This window comes from Erythrolamprus reginae, chromosome 1 (genome assembly GCF_031021105.1).
Source record: "Erythrolamprus reginae isolate rEryReg1 chromosome 1, rEryReg1.hap1, whole genome shotgun sequence".
NCBI lineage: Eukaryota > Metazoa > Chordata > Lepidosauria > Squamata > Dipsadidae > Erythrolamprus > Erythrolamprus reginae.
In genome coordinates, this window is record NC_091950.1 from 192,219,235 (window position 1) to 192,239,416 (window position 20,182).

Here is a 20,182-nt window from a genome sequence, read left to right on the forward strand (position 1 = left end):
CGGGTCCCGTCGACTAAACAATGTTGTTTGGCGGGTCCCAGGGGAAGAGCCTTCTCTGTGGCGGCCCCGACCCTCTGGAACCAGCTACCCCCTGAGATTAGAATTGCCCCCACCCTCCTTGCCTTCAGCAAACTCCTCAAAACCCACCTCTGCCGTCAGGCATGGGGGAACTGAAATATCTTCCCTAGGCCTATACTGTTTATGTATGGTATGTTGTGTGCATGTTTTTTAAATTATGGGTTTTTAGGTTTCTAATTATTGAATTTGTATTATATATTGTTTTCTGTTACTGTTATGAGCCGCCCCGAGTCTGTGGAGAGGGGCGGCATACTAACTAACTAACTAACTAACTAACTAACTAACTAACTAACTAACTAACTAACTAACTAACTAACTAAATAAATAAATAAATAAATAAATAAATAAATACACAAAATGAAACTATTTTGCCTGACAAATCTCCTTATCAATCTTAGAGAAGCTGGACGTGCTTGCTGACAGATATCTTTAACTAAACCAACAACTTTCTAGCTGCCTACGTGACACTTTTACATCTGGCAAGATCAAAATCTAACCTTGGGGGGCGGGGAATGCAAAACTTAATCATGGTTAGGGGGTGATGTGATAGCCATCTTCAAATATTGAAGGGTGGTCATAGGGAAGAAGGAATCTATTTATTTTCTGGGGACAAGACAAGAAGCAATGGGTGGAAGCTAGTCAGTGTGAGATCTAACCTAACATTGGGGAGAAACTTCCTGAAAATGAGAACAATCAATGAAGCAGCTTGCTTCCTGGGCTAGTGGGTTCCTCCATTGCTGGTGGTTTTCAAGAAAAGATTGGATAATCATTTGTCTGAATAAAAACTCATGTCTTGGGGAGGGGATTGGACTAGAACAGAGGTCCCCAACCTTTTTAGCACCAGGGACCGGCTTTAAGTTAGACGAGTTTTCCACGGCCCGGTGGGGGGGGGGGCTTTGGTCATATGGGGGTGGGGTTATGGAGGGGTGGAGCTTAGTGACGCAGCCCTCCACACTTCTCCACAGGGCGGGGAGAATCAGGAGGCTCCTTTGGCGGCTGGGGGCTGCCTGGCTTTGTGATTTTGGCTGGGGGGGGTTGTTAGGAAGGTCCTACTTCTCCCCCCCCAGCCAAAAATTCAAAGCCTATCTGCTGGATACTGGCGATGAGTGGGACAGAGCGGCGCGGAAGCCTCTTGCAGCAGCTGCCACAGCCACCGGCTTCGGTCCCGTTCGTCCCGCCCATCGCCCGTATCCAGCAGAAGCTGCTGCCCGAGTGCTCTTGGCCGGCGGGATTTAAAGTGCTGGGGTGGGGGGTGTCCCAGCGGGAGGCGAAGCACTGGGGTGGGGGGGCTGTCAGGACACCCCCACCCCAGCACTTTGAATCCCGCCGGCCAAGAGCACTCGGGCAGCAGCTTCTGCTGGATACGGGCGATGGGCGGGACAAACGGCGCCGAAGCCGGTGGCTGTGGCAGCTGCTGCAAGAGGCTTCCGCGCCGCTCTGTCCCACTCATCGCCCGTATCCAGCAGATAGGCTTTGAATTTTTGGCTGGGGGGGGAGAAGTAGGACCTTCCTAACTCCCCCCCCCCAGCCAAAATCACAAAGCCAGGCAGCCCCCAACCGCCAAAGGAGCCTCCTGATTCTCCCCGCCCTGTGGAGAAGTGTGGAGGGCTGCGTCACCGCCCGACGCCCCACCCCGTCCTGCATAATGTTCTCTGCCGGGAGGGCAGCGCCGCCGCGGACCGGCTGAAAACCCCCAACGGCCCGGTCCTGGTCCGCGGACCGGCGGTTGGGGACCTCTGGACTAGAAGACCTCCAAAGTCCCTTCCAGCCCTATGATTCTGTTCTGTCCCGGCGATGAGCCACCCCAAGAAATAGATACACACACACAGTTTTGACAAGATGTAGGTCAAGAAATAGGTACACACACACAGTTTTGACAAGATGTAGGCATGTGATTCTAATAATTTAGTATCAAAAAGGTTTAACTGTGTAAACTGAATCAGCGAAGCAAGAAATAACTCAGTTCATATCAGCTGCTAATTAAAGTCCCAACATAAAGCCAAAACTCCCAAATAGTTCTGTTTGATCAAATCTCTTAATTAACATGACTCACTCCGAGTTGGCAGGAAACCCGGACGTCAAGATTTTATCTTCTCAGTTTGTAATGATGAGCTGAGGCGGTGCAGTGGGTAGTGTCTGTGCAGTACTGCAGGCTACTAAAGCTGACTGCTAGATCTGCAGGTCAGCGGTTCAAATCTCATCATCGGCCCAAGGTTGACTCAGCCTTCCATCCTTCCGAGGTGGGTAAAATGAGGACCCGGATTGTGGGGGCACTATGATGGCTCTGTAAAAAAGGGCTATTGCTAACATGTTGTAAGCCGTCCCGAGTGTAAGAAGGGTGGCATAAAAAAATTGAATAAATAAAATAATAATTCATGTAAATAATCCAAGAGCCAAATCCAAACAGTCATTGCTCACATTAGAAAGTTAACTTTTGCACTCGCTCTTCACAAGGCTAAACCTTAAATACCCCAAAGGCATGGCCAAGTGTTCCAGAGATCTATTCACGCAGAGACCTTCTCCTACTCAGCCTCTCATGCCTTCTGATGCACCTGACTACACGTGCGTCAAGAAGAGGCCCTTCCTCTTTTCCTGAGTCACCCATGGGCACCTCTGGAGGTGCAACAGGCCCTGGTTGGATTTCAGCCCGACCCCACATCCTCTCCAACCTCCTTGCTATCAGACTCAAGTGCCAAGTGCACTGGCCTAGGAGACCAACCCACCCCCCTCTCTCAATCCTCAGAATCTGTAATCAGCTGTGCAGGATGCAGGTGGACCACAACAGATTCTATGGCAGGTCATCCTGTCACAGAACTGAATAAACATTGAAGCAGAAGCCTTAAAAGATACTTATTGGTGGTTAATAATAATAATAATAATAATAATAATAATAATAATAATAATAATTATTATTATTATTATTTAACTTGTGCCGGAACTACCATTTACCAGTGGCAAAGAACTGGTGGGATCATAAGCCTGAAAAAGTGGTCGAAAACGAGCAAGCAAAACTACTGTGGGACTTCCGACTTCAGACTGACCGAATTCTGAAGCATAACACACCAGACATTGTGATCGTGGAGAAAAAGAAAGTATGGATCATCGACATCGCAATCCCAGGGGACAGCAGAATTGAGGAGAAGCAGCTACAGAAATTAGTGAAATACGAAGATCTAAAAATCGAGCTGCAACGACTGGTCCCAGTGGTACTTGGCACGCTGGGCGCAGTACCAAAGGATCTCAGTGGACATTTGAAAACCGTTGGAATTGACAAAATCTCCATCTGTCAATTGCAAAAGGCCGCTGTACTGGGATCGGCAAACATAATTCGCCGCTACATCACACAGTCCTAGGTGCTTGGGAAGCGCACGACTGGTGATGAAATACGAAATCCAGCATAGTGATCTCGTTTGCTGTGTTGTACTGACATAATAATAATTTATTAGATTTGTATGCCGCCCTCTCCGAAGACTCGGGGCGGCTCACAACAATAATAAAACAATGTTACAGTGGAACAAATTTAATATTAAAAGAGAAAAAGAAACATATAAAACCCTATCATTTAAAACCAAACAACACATACATACTAAACATAAAGTATAAAATCCTGGGAAAGGTGTCTCAGTTCCCCCATGCCTGGCAGTATAGGTGGGTCTTGAGTAGTTTGCGAAAGACAAGGAGGGTGGGGGCAGTTCTAATCTCTGGGGGGAGTTGGTTCCAGAGGGCCAGGGCCGCCACAGAGAAGGCTCTTCCCCTGGGGCCTGCCAAACGACATTGTTTAGTCGACGGGACCCAGAGAAGGCAAACTCTGTGGGGCCTTATCGGTCACTGGGATTCGTCCGGTAGCAGGCGGTTCCGGAGGTACTCTGGTCCAGTGCCATGTAGGGCTTTAAAGGTCATAACCAACACTTTGAATTGTGACCAGAAACTGATTGGCAACCAGTGTAGGCCACGGAGTGTTGTACAAACGTGGGCGAATCTGGGAAGCCCCACGAAGCCCCAAAGGTTAAACACAAAACCACTTTTCAATTCCCCATCCAGACCCTTGGGGAAAATGTGAACAAAATCTTGGACTCGTTCATGTGCCATATGGCCCACCTTACTTTCATTGGTCTTCTATGTGCCCCAACCTTACATCCTTTTCTAATTCCCTGGGTTTTGAGGAGAAAGAGAAAGGTACAGTACAACTAGACTTGCAAGAATCTGTTCTTATAAGCAACCTCAATAAAAAGCTGCTTAGCCTTTCTGTTGAGTTGGTTCCCTGCTCTGGTCTATCTAGTAGGGTTCTGTATCAATAATACACTCAGTTTCATCTCAGAGTATTGCATCTGGTGATCTCTCTTTTTTTGGCTGTTTGGAAACTGCATTAATAAAACAAAATAATTGGATTTTTTGGGAATTGATGAACTACATTTCTGTTATCCTAACTGTACAATCCAATTAATTTCTAATCCAATGTAATTTCTAATATTGGCGTTCCAGTTTCTAACCACAAGCAGTGTACCTGTTTCAAGTTCTGTTAATTTCAGACTGAACTTGACAGTAAAACTCACCAAATGTCTACATCAGTGATTGGATCATAAATCATAAACTTGGACAACTGGTACATTAAAGGGTTGTCTTTGTAGTTTAATTAATATTAGTCATTGATTGCATTGAACCCAAACCCTGTCCTTGCTATTTTGTGTATTATTTGTAAGAGACCAAAAAAGTCTTTGTTTTTCATATCCTGAGTACAGTAATAAACAGAATAAACCTCTGTCGGGAAATGACCAAATTTCAGAACACTTTCATTCTATGATTCCTAAGATATGTCAATGGGTGGACAATTGATTTCCTCTTTCATTGTGTTGAAATTTCTCATGTTCATGCTTCTTAACATTCCTATAGACATAATGTTCATTACAATTATGGTCCATTTCAGCTTGGAGGGAAACACTGAGTCGGGTGTTATAAGATTCTGCCCTGGGTCGAGGCTTGTTCAACATTCTTGTCAACTAGATAAGAGAGTTCAGGTATTTATTTATATTCAGTACAAATCTATACACATGGAGAATATTAATGCTAGGAAAGATCACCAGCCACAGAAATTTTATTTTTTTTCTGTGCAACTAGGTTTTCTTGAATCTGAAATAGTTCATAGCTAGCCTGTAAATAGAAGAGCATACTATATTTGTTCATATATTTATTTATTAAATTGATGTGCCATCCATCTTACTATTGAAATGATTCTGTGTAGCTTCCAGTGTAATAAAATGATTAAATATTTCATTATATAAATATTAAAATGATTAAAATTCACAAAAGCTAAATAAAGCTACTAGATGTACATATATATAAAGATGCAGACATATAAATGAGCTGAAATGCATATTTTGAATCCTTTCCCTGGTGGTGCTCTGTGGACAAGGCTTTATGATCTCTGCACAACCAAAGAGCAGATATGCAATTGTGGCAGATGCCTATGGAGCTTTGGTTATCCCAAAGGTGCTTTTAAAAATCAAAGATGTGTTGATTTTTTAAGAAAGTTGTTTTTTTAAAGGCAGTTGCAGCAAGAAACCGTGTAGTGCCATGGACTTTCTTTGAATCTTTTAAAATCCCAGAGTAAGGAGGGCTGCCAATTAAAGCCAATTACCACAATCTTTGGGGCTCGGAGCCTACCCAGTCATAGGCAACAGCTCAATGCTGCCAACTGATCTCAAGCTCCACTGATATAAGGTAACTCATTTCCTAGGTGTGATGTCTTGGGATGAACACTACACACTGATGTTGTAGTTACCGAAATCTGAATTTATATTAACTGCATTAATATAAATGGGGGGGACATGGTCGAAACATTTAAATATGTTAAAGGGTTAAATAAGGTCCAGGAGGGAAGTGTTTTTAATAGGGAAGTGAACACAAGAACAAGGGGACACAATCTGAAGTTAGTTGGGGGAAAGATCAAAAGCAACGTGAGAAAATATTATTTTACTGAAAGAGTAGTAGATCCTTGGAACAAACTTCCAGCAGACGTGGTTGGTAAATCCACAGTAACTGAATTTAAACATGCCTGGGATAAACATAGATCCATCCTAAGATAAAATACAGAAAATAGTATAAGGGCAGACTAGATGGACCATGAGGTCTTTTTCTGCCGTCAGTGTTCTATGTTTCTATGCATAAACCTACTCATCTGCCCACAACTCAGGAAGTAAGTACGGTAGGTAGAATTTCATTTACATGAAAAAAAAATGCACATTTCTCTCATCAGAGGAAAAGTAGAGGCAATCAGCTTACATAATTTCATGCTTCTTGGCATGGTCTTGCAAAGGGGAAGTGGTACTTGAATCACCCCTGGAAAACAATTCTGTTTTCAGCTGCAAGAGCACTGAATGGTAGATAGAAGAGAATGGTGGATAGAAGAGAATTCAAAATAAATAAATAAGCAACAGAGTGGAAGTCTCTATATAATCTGGTCAAAACTGTGTCTCACTTATTTTGGCCATGTCATGAGGGGGGAATTCACCAGAGAAAGCAATTATGCTTGAAAAAGTTACAGGTAAAAGAAACCAGGCCATCAAAGAACAAGGGGACTGGACAACACAAAAGCTGACACTTAGACAAAGCATATAACAACTCAAAGAAGTGGTGCCAGATCAGAAGATGTGAAGACAAGTGGTCCACAAAATCGGCACAAGCCAGACACACCTGTATGAATAATATCATTGTCATGATCAAAATCAACATATCTGGTTCCTATCCTACATTCAGTGCTAGGAGATTTAGTTATAGTTAACTACTTTCTAAATTAATTGGCATATTGTTTAACTACAGATAATCCTCAACTTACAGCCACAACTGAACCCAGAAAAGGAGACATTGGTTAAGTGAGTTTTGCCCCATTTTATGACATTTCTTGTTAAGTGAATCACTATAGTTGATTAAGTTAGCAAACAATGCCCCTTGGCAGGACCCAGGGGAAGAGCCTTCTCTGTGGCGGCCCCGGCCCTCTGGAATCAACTCCCCCCAGAAATTAGAATTGCCCCCACCCTCCTTGCCTTTCGTAAGCTACTTAAAACCCACCTCTGCCGTCAGACATGGGGGAATTGAGATACTCTTTCCCCCTAGGCCTTTACAATTTTATGCATGGTATGTCTGTATGTATGTTTGGTTTTTATATTAATGGGTTTTTAATTGTTTTTAGTATTGGATTATTATTATACACTGTTTTATTATTGCTGTTAACCGCCCTGAGTCTCCTTAGAGGGGCGGCATACAAATCCAATAAATTACATTAAATTAAATTAAATTAAATTAAATTAAATTAGTAAGTAAGTAAGTAAGAAAATAAATAAATAAATAAATAAATACTGTTGAATCTAGTTTCCCCAAGGACTTTGTTTGTCAGAAGGTTGCAAAGAACACAGGGACCGTCGTTAGTATGAACCAGTTGCCGGGCGCCTGACTTTTGATCACATGATTATGGAGCTGCTACAAAAAGGTCATAATTGTGAAAAATGGTCATGTCATGTTTTTCAGTGCCGTTGTAACTTCAAAGAGTCCCTAAATGAACTGCTGTAAATTGAGGACTGTCTGTACTTTAATTTTTATTATGAAATTCCTCCCCGCCCCTTCCTGCTTATTCCAATGTTCAAGGCAGTTTACAGCAATAGACAATTCCAACTACAAGATGGAATGAACTTAATATTGCAATTAAAAGCAATATGAAAAATTTCAAGTAATTGAGAATGAACAATACTTGGGAAAGCAAGCACCAATAGTATCTCTTTAGGGATGGGAAGACTTTCCATAATCTGGGACAAGGTCATTTCTTCGCACACCTGATACCTGGTTTTCTACCTAACGGAAGGGACATCTTCAGAAAGATAAAATCATTTTTAAGCTAAATTTATAGAAACGTTCTTAGCAAAGAAGGAACAATTTAATGCTGAATATGAATCCAGTTTTAGGAGTTAAGGAAGATTTTAATACGGCATTATGTCCTCAGCTGACCCTCCAGTGGTTACAGGCTATTGGTTGAAGAAATGTCATGCAAGCTTCGGAAACTTTTTCAGTACTCTTTTGGTAACCCCACCCCCACTGCATAATTGTTTCAAAAATGCTGCTAGTTCTTTGGAATAACTATAAGTGAAAAAGGATTTCGTTTGGTATTTTCAAAGGCATACATTTTTTAAAATAATCAAAAGTATTTGATTCTTGTTGCAATTATATTCTGATCAGTAGTGGGTTCTAAAACCTTTGCTACTTGTATGTATGCACGCATGTGTGCGTGCGCATGATGCTTCTGCACATGCGCTGAAGCATCCTGGGCGGGTGGGTGGAGCCTCCCATCGCCAGCGTTACCAGTTCGCAGAACCGGGTTGAACCGGGAGCAACCCACCATTGATTCTGATCCCTTTGGCAGCCCCATAAAATAGAGGGAATCAGAAATACCTAATTAGCACAATCCCATTCTACTTTCAGTTTATTTTATTTTGTTTTGTTTATTTAACTCTATGCCGCCCAATCCCCAAAGACTCAGTGCGGCTTACAACAACATAAAAAAATATAAATTACAATAAAAAAGAAGTCAAATATAAATATTAAAATGATAAACCCCAGTTTAAAAACCTACAATGCAAACAATCCAATCAACACAGATATGTACCATTTAATACAATCTGGACATGACAGATGTAAAGTTCTGCCGGCAAAGCCAGGTCTTCACAGCCTTTCAGAAGGCCAGTAGGGTGGGAGCAGTAAGGACATGGGGGGGGGGGGTGTTTGATTCCATAGTGCTGGGGCAGCCACAGAGAAAGCCCTTCCCCATGGCCCCGCCAACCTGCCTTGCTTAGTCAACGGGACCTGGAGAAGGCCAACTCTGCAATCTTATTAGTCTTTAGGAGGTATGCAGCAGGAGATGGTCCCGTAGTTTACCATCTTTGCTTAAGGTTTTTGGCACACCACTGGATGGAGACTGTTAGTGATCAGTGGGATGGAAGGCTACTAGATAACTGATGGAAGGAACCCTCTATGGAGGAAATTTAATGGAGTATCTTGAAAGGTTTCTAAGCTAAAATACTTCTCCATTCTGCAACATACCGTATATTTATTTGCTTTGTTTTTTATTTGCAACTGTTCAACAATTCCTCAGTACATAAAAAAGGAAATATTTCCTTTAAACATAGATTTGAAAAATCATCTGGTTGGAACAAACTGAAGTGCAAATTACTGATCTTTTAAAAATGTGGCTCTTTTCACTTTTTTCTTCCTGAAGTGGAGCTGTTAATGATGATGGCTACCATAATTGGGATGAACATTTTTGGGCAACCACAAAATGGCAGCAATACATTGTTAATATGTTTGTTGCCATCTAATAGTCATCTGGATTTTTGTAGCACAAATATATACAGGTTGTCCTTGACTTACAATAGTTCGCTTAGTGACCGTTCGGTAATTATTTATGATCATTTTTTGTACTGATGATCATTGTAATATCCCCATGGTTAAGATGCTGGACTAGGAATAGGTAGATCCAGGTTCTAGTTTCCCCTTAGGCATGAAAGCCAACTGGGTAACCTTGGGCCAGTTACTCTGTTCCAGGTAAGACTGGGAAGTACAGTAAAAGAAACAACAAAAACAAACCACCAAATCATGTCAATAGTAAACTTTCTGCAAAGGTGGCCAAAGAAACTGAATGGATCTGACCAGGAAGTGATCAGGAATCAAAACTGATTCAGAAGTAGTTTTATTTCTTGTCTAATCATGAGTGTTAGTCAAATGTTAAGGTTATTTAACTAGACCAGAGATGGGTTCCTTCCGGTTTGGACTGGTTCACCCAGGGGGAGGGACACACAGTGGGGTAGCGAAAATGGAGCTCCACCCCAGAGCACCCATTTTGCACTGAAAGATGTTGAAAGAAAATGCAGGGTGTCCTGCATAAGCCACACCCACAGTGTGGTAATAAAATTTTTGATAGCCCTTCACTGGGTTCGCCCGAATTGGTAGCAACCTTCTGGTGACATCATGATGAAGTCACAGAACTGGTTTGTGTGCCATAGTCCGGGGTGCCATCTCCCCCCCCCCATTTTTTTAGGGTGGGATTTTTTTCCGGGTTTTCTTCTGCACATGTGCAGAAGCGGAATTTCTGGCACTGCACATGTGTCACCATCTTGGTTTTGGCTTTTCAAATTATATTTTTTGTCACTGCGTATGCACATTTGTACAAATTGCATGCGCCCCCACAAGAAGCAACCACGTGGCGTGGAAGGAAGCAAACCAGCAGCAAACTTTATCAGAACCCACCCTTGAACCAGGCAGTAAGTATTATTTTAAGAGACGGAAATTCATCTACTAAAAATAAGAAGCCCTCTCAAGGAGGATTGTGTGATACTTTGGATTCTATTCCAAAAACATTTTTCGGAGTGCTAAATAGGGTGAATTTAGCAGCTGCCTGCAACTCTTTAAAGCACACAAGTGTCAAACTTGATAGCATCAAGGGCCAGATTGTGACATTTTTTGCCTTTGTGGAGCCCGGGTAGGCGTGGACTCTGAATGATGTATCTGCCCCAGGGGCCGCCAGTTTGACAGGCCTGCTTTAAAGCTACTGTGACTTCTCTTGGGACAACATATTTAGCTACCATGGAATTACAGAAATAGGTGCAGGTGCCTTAAAGAATTCAGCTCCTTTTGTAATTCTGCCCCTATACATGTCTATTATGTCTAGGATAGTGTTTGTTGATATCCTATATATCAGTATTTATTTACTGGAAGTTAACATCAATAAATTCAATGAGATTTCCTTCATCACAGGCATAGATTGATATGATTGTCCTGTTAATCTCAAACATGAGAGTGAAAGCAGTTTTTGCAATTTGCGTTTCCTCATCCATTCAACCATCCCCTCCTCCTCTTTCCTGGTAGAGGAAATTTTTCAAGATGTATGTTTCCTGGGTTTGCATGACACACTAAACCACAATGCAGCCAAGCACATTTAAGCCCTAACGTTCTGTTTAAACTTAACTCACATGAGTTGGGATTTGGTATGTTGTGTATATCCAGAAAATAGAGTAATGAAATAAATCCCAGTTAACTGTAGGTAAAGAAGTATGAGAATTTATGCATATCTATTCATTTGATTAAATATATATACTGTATATGTAAATTATGATTATGTGACTTATTTGTTTAATAGCCCTTTTGTAAAACTAAATAGATTCTATGAATATCAGGCTAGGGAAATATTTTCTATGTCCTCATACAATATTTAATCTCTCAAGTCTGAGAGAGATAATAGTATCTGTAATGAGTTGTGAGAAAAACCTTGGGAGAAAGGAGGAAGAGCTGTAGCCTAAACAATGGATAGATTAGGGCAGGGGTATCAAACTTAGAAACATAGAAGACTGACGGCAGAAAAAGACCTCATGGTCCATCTAGTCTGCCCTTATACTATTTCCTGTATTTTATCTTAGGATGGATATATGTTCATCCCAGGCATGTTTAAATTCAGTTACTGTGGATTTACCAACCACATCTGATGGAAGTTTGTTCCAAGGATCTACTACTCTTTCAGTAAAATAATATTTTCTCATGTTGCTTTTGATCTTTCCCCCAACTAACTTCAGATTGTGTCCCCTTGTTCTTGTGTTCCTATTAAAAACACTTCCCTCCTGAACCTTATTTAACCCTTTAACATATTTAAATGTTTCGATCATGTCCCCCCTTTTCCTTCTGTCCTCCAGACCAGTGTTTTTCAACCAGTGTGCCATGGCACACTAGTGTGCCGCGAGACATGGCCAGGTGTGCCGCGAAGCTCAGAGAGAGAAAGAAAGCAAGAGAGAGAGCAAGAAAGAGAGAAAGAGTGAGCGAGAGAGAAAGAGAACAAGAGAGAGAGAAAGAACAAGAAAAAGAAAGCAAGAGAGAGAGAGAAAGAGAGGGAGGGAAGGAGAGAGAAAGTCATAGAGGGAGGGAGGGAGAGAGAGAGGAAGAGAGCAAAAAAGAGGAAGGAAGAGAAAGAAAGAGGGATGGAGAGAGAGAGAAAGAAAGAGGAAGGGAGAGAAAGAGGGAGGGACAGAGAAATAGGGCGAAAGGGAAGAAGAGAGAGAGAGAATTTTTTTTTGTCCAAACTTTTTTAGCCCCCCCCCTCCCCCCCCGGCTCAATGTGCCCCAGGGTTTCGTAAATGTAAAAAATGTGCCGCGGCTCAAAAAAGGTTGAAAATCACTGCTCCAGACTATACAGATTGAGTTCATTAAGTCTTTCCTGATACGTTTTATACTTAAGACCTTCCACCATTCTTGTAGCCCGTCTTTGGACCCGTTCAATTTTGTCAATATCTTTTCGTAGGTGAGGTCTCCAGAACTGAACACAGTATTCCAAATGTGGTCTCACCAGCGCTCTATATAAGGGGATCACAATCTCCCTCTTCCTGCTTGTTATACCTCTAGCTATGCAGCCAAGCATCCTACTTGCTTTTCCTACCATCCGACCACACTGCTCACCCATTTTGAGACTGCCAGAAATCACTAACCCTAAATCCTTCTCTTCTGAAGTTTTTGCTAACACTTGATTTCATTGAGGGCCGCATCAGCGTTGTGTTTGACTTCGGGGGGGGGGGGCATGGCCAGGTGGGGTGTGGCCAGCTCAATGTCATTCATGTCTGAGGCACGAGCGGGTGGGACAGCCTCCTGTAGCACTTTGCCAGCGAAAACGGACATCCCCGCCCCTGAGCTCCATTTTCATTGGCAGAGGGCTGCAGGAGGGCATCGCAATAGAAAACAGAGGCTGGGGGTGGCACATGGCCGCCTGAGCTCAGTTTTCCCTGGTAGAGGCACTGTGGGCCTGTTTCCAGGGCACCCCTGTGATCTAATACACCAAGGCCAGATTCAGCCTGCAGGCCTTGCATTTGACACCATTGGACTGGAGTATCTTAGCCCACAGGAAAATATGGAAGTTGAGAAAGCATCTCACAAGGAATTGTTATGCATAGACATGTGTGCACTTGTGCGCGCACATACACATACACACATTCCACTTGGATTGAAAAGTTTCAGATAGTTTTAATATTCAGAAAAGAAATAGTAAAAATTGGAAAAATTAAAATTTTTGAGCCATATTGACAGTACCTTCCAAATGAGGTAGAAATATTTTAGCAAGCATACTTGTTTCCTGTATAGATTAAGCAGATATTACTATTAATTAGATATTACATTTTATTTATGTTCTCTGCTACATAGCAAATGCTGCTGATGGAAGTAAACAATATTTAAAAAGGAAGAATGTTCATTTACTGGTTTCATTTCAACTTTAATAAATGGAAAGTCTAGTTTCCAAATATTTTGGAAAACCTTTTTCCTTGCCAGAATAAAACTGAAATCCTAATAGCTCTAAAATACTAGGCCCATGGAATTGTGCAAGGCTTATACATTTCATATCATCTCCTACTTCATCAAAGAAATAATTCTAAACCAGGCCATAATGTCCATTCACGATATCCAACCTGTACATGTTAATGTAAACAGTCAAAATTGCTTGTTATTTCTGAATCACTTTGTAAATGTGAAAACTTCACACAACTTTTAACCAGAGAACAAGCCAAAAGAACTACAATTCATTCCCCTAATTACCCTAGTCCAGTGATTTTCAACCTTTTTTGAGCCGCGGCACATTTTTTACATTTACGAAACCCTGGGGCACATTGAGCAGGGGGGGGGACCCTAAAAAAAAGTTTGGACAAAAAAATTCTCTCTCTCTCTCTTCCTCCCCTTTGCTCTATTTCTTTCTCCCTCCCTCTTTCTTTCTCTTCCTTCCTCTTTCTTGTTCTCTTTCTCTCTCCCTCCCTCACTCCCTCTATGTCTTTCTCTCTCTCTCCTTCCCTCCCTCTCTTGCTTTCTTTGTCTCTCTTTCTCTCTCTCTCTTTCTCTCTCTCTTTCTTTCTCTTGTTCTCTTTCTCTCTCTCCCACTCTTTCTCTCTTTCTTTCTTTCTCTCTCTTTCTTTCTCTCTCTCTCTCTTGCTTTCTTTCTCTCTGAGCTTCGCGGCACACCTGACCATGTCTCGCGGCACACTGGTTGAAAAACACTGCCCTAGTCTACCCGAGTCTACGGAGAGGGGCGGCATACAAATCTAATAAATAATAATAAATATGGAAGAAGGGAAGCATAAGCCACACCGTGAACTATTGCCAAGAAAACTTCACAGACAGGTCCACGTAGTCATCAAGAGTCAAGCTGTAGCTGAGAAATTTTTTAGATAGCTTAGCACTCAAAAAGAAAGCAAAATAATATGCAGGCAAGAAAACAACTGAGCCAAAGATATATATATTTTACCATCAATGCAGAATATGCTTTTGAAAAGACCAAAATGAAGACAACTGTAAATGTGTAGAATATCCCAGTGAAGGCAAATCTTGTACAGATCTTTAGGTAGGAAAAATCTCTATAGAAACTTAAGCTCAGGTAGAAAACCAGAAGGAATTAATGCAACAGCAATTCCTAAAGTGGACTGGTAGGTACCAAGCTCATCTTTAAGCTCTGACCTGCAGTAACTTTTGCAGAGAAATCAAATGTGTGCTAAAGTTGGGTGGTTTTTGTTTATGATCACTTACAGATGACTGGGTATTGTTTGAGTTTCAAAGCACAAGCTTCCCTTCCCTCCCAAACCAATAAGGCATTTCTCACCTCTAACTATGCTAGGTTGAATTGCTGGCAGTTGGAAGTTCTGCAGCAACTGAAGAATAGAATAGAATAGAATAGAATAGAATTTTATTGGCCAAGTGTGATTGGACACACAAGGAATATGTCTTGGTGCATATGCTCTCAGCATACATAAAAGAAAAAGATACATTTGTCAAGAATCATGTGGTACAAAACTTAATGATTGCCATAGGGGTCAAATAAGCAATGAAGAAACAATCAATATTAATAAAAATCTTAGGATACAAGCAACAAGTTAGTCATATAGTCCTAAGTGGGAGGAAAGGGGTCTGCAGAGAGGGGTGGCATACAAATCTAAATAATAAATAAATAAATAAATAAATAAATAAAAGGATGATAGGAATGATGAGAAAAACTAGTAGAAATAAAAGTGCAGATTTAGTAAAAAGTCTGACAGACTTGAGGGAATTATTTATAAAGCCCTTCATGGCATCAGAACCAGAATATCTCTGGGACCGCCTTCTGCTGCACGAATCCCAGCGACCGATTAGGTCCCACAGAGTTGGCCTTCTCCAAGTCCTGTCGAAGAAATAATGTCTGGTGGGACCCAGGGGAAGAGCCTTCTCTGTGGTGGCCCTCTGGAATCAACTCCCCCCGGAGATCAGGACTGCCCCCACCCTCCTTGCCTTTCGCAAACTCCTTAAAACCCACCTCTGCTGTCAGCCATGGGGAAATTGATTCTCCCGGACTGTTCCGTTTTTGCATGATTTATATTAAGGGTTTTAAACTGCTTTTTAATCATTGGATTTGTATTGTGTTTTGTTCTTGTGAGCTGTTCCAAGTCTCCAGAGAGGGGCAGCATACAAATCTAACAAATAATAATAATAATGTGATGGCATTTGGGAAAAAACTGTTCTTGTGTCTAGTTGTCTTGGTGTGCAGTGCTCTGTAGCGATGTTTTGAGGGTAGGAGTTGAAACAGTTTATGTCCAGGATGCGAGTAAATATTTTCCCCGCCCACTTTTTGACTCATGCAGTATAGAAGTCCTCAATGGAAGGCAGGTTGGCAGCAATTGTTTTTTCTGCAGTTCTGATTATCCTCTGAAGACTGTGTCGGTCCTGTTGGGTTGCAGCACCAAACCAGACAGTTATAAAGGTGCAGATGACAGACTCAATGATTCCTCTGTAGAACTGTATCAGCAGCTCCTTGGGCAGTTTGAGCTTCCTGAGCTGGCGCAGAAAGAACATTCTTTGTTGTGCTTTTTTGATGGTGTTTTTGATGTTAGGTGACCATTTTAGGTCTTGAGATATGATAGAACCTAGAAATTTGAAGGTCTCTACTGTTGATACTGTGTTGTCTAGTACTGTGAGAGGTGAAAGGGTTTCTCCTAAAGTCTACCACTATTTCTACGGTTTTGAGTGTGTTCAGTTCTAGAGCATTATAAGCATTATAAATTCTCCATTTCCGTGCCTTATGGGGAGAGATGGAAAGAACCAACTATTGGGCACTTCCATGCGGGACCCGTAAGCTGTTACAATTCTGCGCTAATGATGGCTGGACTTAAATCAGCTTAGAAAATTCTTCCAGATTGGGCTTCTTGACCAGCAGGCTTGCACTATAACCCTCCACTAAAAATCCCCCTGCTGTTCAGCCTTCCACAAAGTTTTGTGACAAGAAAGCAACCCTAATCCAATCTGTGTGTCTGTGAGTGTCATTCTGCACATATGCACTTTTGAGAAACAGTTTGCATTTAGAAGTTTCAGCATTTTTAAAATGGTGCTGCAGAATGGAAAACATCCCATTCCCTTCCCCCTTTGAGTGGAGGGAAATTCCTGCCACTATGCACAATGCACAGTTTTCCCAGAAGAAATCAAAACACAGGAGAAGAAATTAAAATACAGTTTGAGCTACCAGAAGCTGGAAAATACCATTTGAAATATAGTGCAAGAAAGTACAGGTTGAGGTGCATTTGGGACAAATAAAAAATGGTATCAGCTGTTCTCGACGGTATCATTTAAAGCTAAATAAATTAAAGTTCTTCTCTTCCAGAAAACGTTCAGGGCAGCCTAACAATGTAGATATGTACAGAATTTATTTGGAAAAGATCATTTGTATGGGTGGAATAAAGCTGTGGATACTACAATGGTCACATGAAGAAGCCGAGCAAACTTTTCTCAACTGCCTCTGATGGCCTGATTAGGTTTCATAAACTTCTTTGCTATAAATTCAGAAAGAATACCAGTTTTCAGTTAATCAGGGGGAACTTCTTAAGAATAAAGGAAGCTGGATAATACAGTCCTCAACTTACAACAGTTCATTTAATGACTGTTTGAAGTTATAACAGCACCAAAAAAAGTGACTTATGACAGTTTTTCACACCATTGCAGCATCCTCATGGTTATGTGATCAAAATTCAGATGTTCGGCAACTGATTCATATTTGTGATGCAATCCTCTTTTGAGATCTTTTGACAAGGAAAGTTAACGGGGAAGCCAGATTCACATTAACAGCCCTGTTACTGATTTAACAACTGTGGGGATTCACTTAACAACTGTGACAAGAAAAGTCGTAAAATGAGGCAAAAATCACTTCACAAATGTTTCATATAGCAACAGAAATGTTGGGCTCAATTGTGGTCGTAAGTCAAGAACTTCCTGTAAATCAGAAACTAGGGAGTTTGTGTTGTAGACTCTTCTTTGCTATAAATATCAGGTCATTGGTGAAAATGCTTCTGTTCTTGTTTGCCTAAGTTAAACAGAAAAGTGCTATTTTGGCATTCATGCAATTTTCTTAGAAACAGATATCTGGGGGTGGATTCTTAACTTTTAAAAACTTCCTGTTCTGGTTTGTAACTCCTATATATCAACCCATGTCACCAGGCATGGGGAAATTAGCACACTCCTTAGCTATTGACATTTATGCATGGTTTGTTTGGCTTGTGTGATTGCTTTTTTATAAGGGTTTTGAAACTCTTTTTAAATATTGGATTTGTATTCATTGTGTTGGTTTTTTTTCTTGTTGTGAGCCACTTCGAGTCCTCAGAGAGGGACGGCATACAAATCTAATAAATAATAATAATAAATAATAATAATAAAAGCAGAGACAACTCGGTCATGATCAACTGACAAACTAGGTATGGACAGAGCTATATGTCTCTTCTCTGTATCACTTAAATATATTTGCTTCTGAGGGTAGGACAAGAAGTAACAGGTGGAAAATAATCAAGGAGAGAAGGAACTTAGAATTAAGGAGAAAATTCCTGACAATTAGAACAATTGATCAGTGGAATGGCTTGCCTCCAAAAGTTGTAAATACTCCAACACTGGAAGTTTTAAAGAAAATATTGGATAACCATTTGTCTGAAGTAGTGTAGGGTTTCCTGCCCAAGCAGGGGGTTGGACTAGAAGACCTCCAAGGTCCCTTCCAACTCTGTTGTTGCTGTTGTTGTTGCCATTATTATTGTTATTGTTATTATATTTTCTATGAGGCCATTCCATCCCATTTTCTCATTTTTCCAAAATGTTTTTCATTTGATTTAAGTATATACAGTGGTACCTCTACTTAAGAATGCCTCTACTTAAGAACTTTTCTAGATAAGAACTGGGTGTTCAATATTTTTTTGCCTCTTCTTAAGAACCATTTTCTACTTAAGAACTCGAGCCTGGCAAAATTTCCTAGGAAATTTGAAAGCAGCACAAAGGCCCAGCCAGTTTCCTGCCATTCCCCCTTTAATCCCGGCCATCTTGGGGTTTTCTGAGCTGCCAGAAAAGCCTTTCGGTGGTGCTTAAGGAGGCTTTGGCAGTCCAGAGCAAACGAAGCATTTTCCTTTCTCTGGGCACTTGGAACAGGAATAAACCTCTGCCAGCGCCCAGAGAAAAGAAACGTTCTCTTTGCTCTGGGCAGCCGAGGAGTCACCACAGCGAAGGAAAGCGAGAGGAGAGGGGAGCCCTTCACATGGGAAGGAAGAGGCAGCAGGTAGCAGCAGCAGCAGCAGGCAGTGTGTGGGAGGCAGCCTCACGTCATGTGTATTGGAGGCCCATGCTCCTCCTCACCGCCTCAGAGTCTCTCTCTTTTTTTTTAAGCCTTAAAGTTTTGGATTTTTTTGATTCCCCTCACCTCACCTTCTTCCTTTGGCTGCGACTATCCTCCTCCTCTTCTCACCCAAATTCCGAGCTTTTATTTGTTTCCTAATGGGTTTGCACACATTATTTGCTTTTACATTGATTCCTATGGGAAAAATTGCTTCTTCTTAAGAACCTTTCTACTTAAGAACCTGGTCACGGAACGAATTAAGTTCTTACGTAGAGGTACCACTGTATTTAAATAGAGCTTCAAATCATATTCTGATGCTTTCCGTCAAGAACTGTTCTGGGATATTCAAAAAGTATACAAATCAATTGTTAATTAAATTCTGATAGACATGTAAATGCACGAAGTCAGAACACCCAGAGGTCAAATATTCACTCATTATTGAGGCATGTTTTGGTAGCTATGAATTTTTTTTACTCATCAGATTTCCCAGCAACACAAGGAGACAAATTATCAGTTCCTTCTAAATGAATTTCAACTTTCATTCACACTCAACCTGAAACAAAATAACAATCATTTTCATAATTAAGCTCTATTAATGTTTCTGTATTGAACAGAAAAGAGGCAAAAGACATGATTTTTTTTAAAAAAAACTTTTTCAAATGCAGAAACACCTACAAGTTTTTAGATGGGAAATATCCTTACATGCTGAATTCCGGTGAACAGGGGAAAAAATGATAGGGGGTCAAAGTAAATCCTGTACAACAGGATTCCTTAACAAGAAAAATGAGCTAACGACGTACTAACTTGTAATTAGTTTAGAAAACTTGTGGTGCTTTCCAGCAAACATGCTTTTTTTTTTTGTAAATGGTTGCCAATGACAGAGACAGAAATTGCACTAAGGAACTGTAACCACTTTCATTTCAACAGAGTTTGCATTGGGTTCTCTACAAAAAATCAAAACAGAGACGATGTTTACTTACTGTACTAAATTATGATATGGCTCATTCAGTTTTAGTGTGTTATATGAATCCAGCCACTGCACCCAATATACATACTAGCTAGGTTGCATGAAACCAAATGTAGTTTATTTCATAAAGCACTATAATGCAAATCGTCGATTATCGTAGGAAACTAATCTTAAAAGTACATTACCTGAAATAATAATATCAGTGGTTCTACAATTAATTCGATACCCCAGGAATCTTAAGATAAGATACCACCGTTTTCGGAGTATAAGATACACCCGAATATAAGACGCACCTTAGTTTTGGGGGAGGAAAATAGGGAAAAGTATCTGCATATCAGATATTCATCTGGCTAGCATCCTTAGTCTGGCCAGTTTCAGCACATTATTTAGGTAGGGCTTTAAAAAAAAACCTTATTTGGGGAGAGTAACAATGAAAGAGCTTGTAAGCTAGTAAGAGCTGGGAACATTGTTAG

General features: G+C 41.1%; 1 protein-coding gene across 4 annotated transcripts in view; it reads right to left on the reverse strand.

The window, feature by feature from the left end:
• Nucleotides 1-20,182, reverse strand: part of WIPF1 (WAS/WASL interacting protein family member 1) — an 85,742-nt gene that overhangs the window by 38,368 nt on the left and 27,192 nt on the right. Inside the window, exon 1 of one of the 4 annotated variants that reach the window (XM_070731780.1) lies at nt 2,132-2,152. The exons of the other annotated variants lie outside the window; for them this stretch is intronic. The gene's annotated coding sequence lies outside the window, so the exon portion shown is untranslated. Of the gene's footprint in view, nt 1-2,131; nt 2,153-20,182 lie in introns of those variants that run through there. 4 annotated transcript variants of the gene reach the window in all.